We start from the raw sequence: 3,998 nt of genomic DNA, 5'->3' as shown, positions 1-3,998 counted from the left end.
GAAGATGGCCAGTGCTGTACCTGGGTCGGAGGGCTGTTTCCCGTGGTCTTAGGAGGCTCTTACTGTACCTACCAGTTTACAGCTTGTTTTTGTACTCCTATATGGCAAGATGTGTTATTCTTTTCTATTATTTTATTCGGAATGGAAATGCAGGAGTGGTGTTGCAAGAGCTTCAACTTGTTAGAGAGGAACAGCATGGTCGGATGTGGAATTAGAATGAACAATGGAAAAGTAATGAGTGGATATAAGAGAGGAGTTTCCATTAAGGGAAGCGATAATAATCATAAATCAAGAAGTGAGTAAGGAATCAATAAAAACTGGTCAGTGAAGAAATTGGAAGAAATAGGAATGCACACATTTTTCTGTAACCACATGGGCGGCTAAATATAGTGTTTGTCCCTAACTGTGTCACTCACACACTCCTACACTTACTCACTGAGTTACTGTATTTTCTTGAAGAATGGGGTTCAGGCCATGTGCGAGGAGTTTTAGGAAAATGAAATTTTCCTCAATGATAAACCTTCCCCCGGGCCAGGCTTTAGGCAAGGTGAGACCCCCATGGGCCGTCCACAGCGAGGACAGAAGCTCCGGCATCTCCCACAAAGGCCGTTAGGCAAGCCCCCATCCCCCTTTTTAAAATCTAAGAATACTGTTTTTGCACAATGGTATTGCGTCACTAGCATCACGTTATAAAGATGGTGGAACCCCTAAGGGCCTCCCCCTGGCCCCCAGTGGTCCTGGTCAAAGTCGTTATGCGCGGTCGAAATTGCTAACCGAAGCACATGAAATCTTGCATATTGATAGATGTTCACACCGCCCACGTTTTGGGAAAGATGGAAACACGGATGGTAGCCCCCCTCGGGGGAGGGGGCGGGTCCCGGCAAAGCTATAATGCACGGCCATAGTTTTTATCTTAGGAACACGATATTTTGCAGATTGGTAGACGTTTACCCAGGCCACGTTTTGGACATTGTGGAACCCCCGATGATCACCCCTCACTGGTGGGGAGGATGGCCCCTAAGGGGACAATGCCATAGTTTTTACCTAATATAACGAGATGTTGCACAATGGTAGATCTTTACTGGGACCACGTTTTAAGATGTGTCAAACCTCCGAAGGTTACCCCACGGGGCAGCTGCGGGGGCCCTGGTCAAACCTGTTGTGAAAGGCCATGGTTTTTAACCTTGGTATACGAAATTTTGCACACTGGTAGACGTTCAAACCGGCTACATTGTCAGCATGGTGACAAGCCCGATGGCCACCCTCAAGGGAACTACCCCAGAATGATGAATGCATAATTTTTACGTTCACACGAAATTTTGCTCCGTAGTAGACCTTCGCCCAGACCAGAGTTTATAGAAGCTGGGACCCCCTAGGCTCTTCCTTCCACCTTCCCCTAAACAATTATTTCTTCTCCGTTGCAATATTGCAGGGGTGGGTGTGACCATCAAAGGTGTTCTATGTCTAGCTTGAAAATAGGAAACTGTTCTGAAGAGAGCTGTGCACATGGGCAACAAGCGCAGGGAGAAATGTGAGGGTCAGTGTCCCCTCAACATTCAGCAGCTTTACCACCACATACAGCACCTATAGCTCGCTCCACAGCACACAAATACAAACACTGTCAAAAAACCATATGTATTTAGTATTTACCTTGTCGTACGTTTTTCTAGCTCCATAAAACTCACAGATACCTTGCAGTCCTTTTCACAAGCTGCCTTCGCTATCTGTCTCATTGTGAATATACGATCTACACATCCCCTACCACTCCTAATGCCTCTCTGTTAATTACACAGCAGACCTTCTGATATGCTCCATACTTCCACCATGATAATTTTCCCATATATGTTTCTTACTGCACTCAACAGATTTACACCACGATAATTTCTGCAGTTACTTCGATTGCCTTTATTTTTGTACAAGGGCACAATCACAGCCTTCTTCCTATCTGCAGGTACAGTTCCACTCGTCCAAGCTTTTTACATTCCCATATTCTCCGCTGCTCTTGATCATCTCAGCACATGCCTCATAAACACCTAATGCCTTCCCATTTTTCAGCCGTTTCCCAGTATTTTTCACGTCTGGAGAAAAAGGGACAATGATGATGACTGAGAAGAAGATGATGATGATGATGATGATGAAGAAGAAGAAAAGGATGATGATGATGATGATGATGAAGAAGAAGAAGAGGATGATGATGATGATGATGATGATGATGATGATGAAGACGATGATGATGATGATGATGATGATGATGATGATGATTCAGTGACCCGATATACACAGTTTTAAACTTCATGGTACCTTAGATGACCTGTGTAGCTCTGAGAGTCACTGTATATTTCCAGTTTATATTTGACTGAATAAGGGTTGACCACAGTCCATGGCATGGCGCTGGTCCCGAGGCTAATGTTAAATCAAGAATCCACCTGTATACGCTGAGTGACGAGCACGGGTTCCCAGAGTGGCAGGGACTTTTAACATGAAATACTGTAAGACGCACAGGGAGGAGGCATGCAAGATAATTTAGGCCTAAATGGACTGGGGAAAAAACTAATGGTGGAGTGAACAGTGGGGATGATTTAGAGTGTTATGTTTGTATGGTGCTGAAGAAAAATGCTGAGTTTTATCAAGAGTTTTTATGATGTAACGAAGTGCCTATGACAGCAGATAGGTGTTTGAGTGAGAAATTGATTATCAGCACAGGACTGAATGTAGAATGTAATTTCCTAATACTTATCCGTTATATACGTGGAGGGGATTCTGAGAGACGCAAAGGCAAGAGCTGCAACTCTCCGACACAAATTCTTCTCTCTGCTTCCGGTACCATCCCTAAAACCTGTCTAACAACTTTACTTCATCATCCTACCCTCCTGTTTTCTGCTCCGATGGGCCTGTAACTATTTCATCCACTGTAACAGCAGAACTCTTTTAAAAGGAGATGACATTCAGGGGTGGGTTGGTTACGTTGCCTTTTGTAGACCTTCTCGTTGTGGACAGCATTAGAACAAGCGTGATTAGACTTTTTTTTTTTAATTCGTTACAGGATAAGAAAGAGAATTTATGTCTCCATGCCCGAGTCACGTTGGCATCTAAAACACATTCGGTCAAGGAATAGTGATGCCTCTCCCACATAGAAGAAATGTATCTGGAGCTAGCATGAATAAAAAAAAAGAAATTACGCTATCGGAATAGGAGGACCAAAGTACTTAAAATCTGTTTGTATTTCTTCTTAGTTTACCAGTTGTCTCCTGTTTACAGTATTGATCAACACAGCGCATTTCAGGGAGAGCTTAAGTTATCCTTTTAACAAATGGTTTTCTTTGATCCCTTGACTTAAGAAAAAACGGATCAGAAAGGGTAAACTTCTCTCATCCGTAAGTACCCTAAGATACCGATTTTGTTTTCCTCATGCACCCCTCCCTGCTTGGCCTTCATAGACAGTGCTCCCCAGAGTGTTGGAGCTTGTACTGCATGTTAAACAAAGTACCTAAATAAAATAATAAAAAATCCCGTCCCATGCTACCAATGTATAATATCATAGTAACAAAACATGAGTGAAGATGGTTTTTCTAACGTAACCAGAAGAAATTATCTAAAAATTATCATTCGGAACTATACTAAAGTCTACCAGAAAAAGCTTATGCATTTCGTTAGCCATATTTTATCGGCGGAACAAACTTAAACACGTAAGACATACCCAGAAAACTTAACAGTACTACTTGTCACTCGGTAAATTAGTCTCTAGTGTTGCTTGTTTATATATTTTTTCACTATTGTAAAACGCTCGCAAATAGACTTAAAATCATCTCCATCTCGCAATTCCAATTTATCTGTGCAGAAAAAAAAAGAGAAATAGGAAGAATTAATACTCTCCTCTCCTATGTTAGTGGAAAGAGAGAGAGAGAGAGAGAGAGAGAGAGAGAGAGAGAGAGAGAGAGAGAGAGAGGGAGAGAATGAGGAAGAGAGGAGATGGAAAAGAATTATCTCTAACGGGGTGG

Source organism: Coenobita brevimanus, chromosome 21 (genome assembly GCF_032717465.1).
Source record: "Coenobita brevimanus isolate Jiangsu-jjx chromosome 21, ASM3271746v2, whole genome shotgun sequence".
Classification (NCBI taxonomy): domain Eukaryota; kingdom Metazoa; phylum Arthropoda; class Malacostraca; order Decapoda; family Coenobitidae; genus Coenobita; species Coenobita brevimanus.
Note: the sequence above shows the minus strand (reverse complement) of the source record.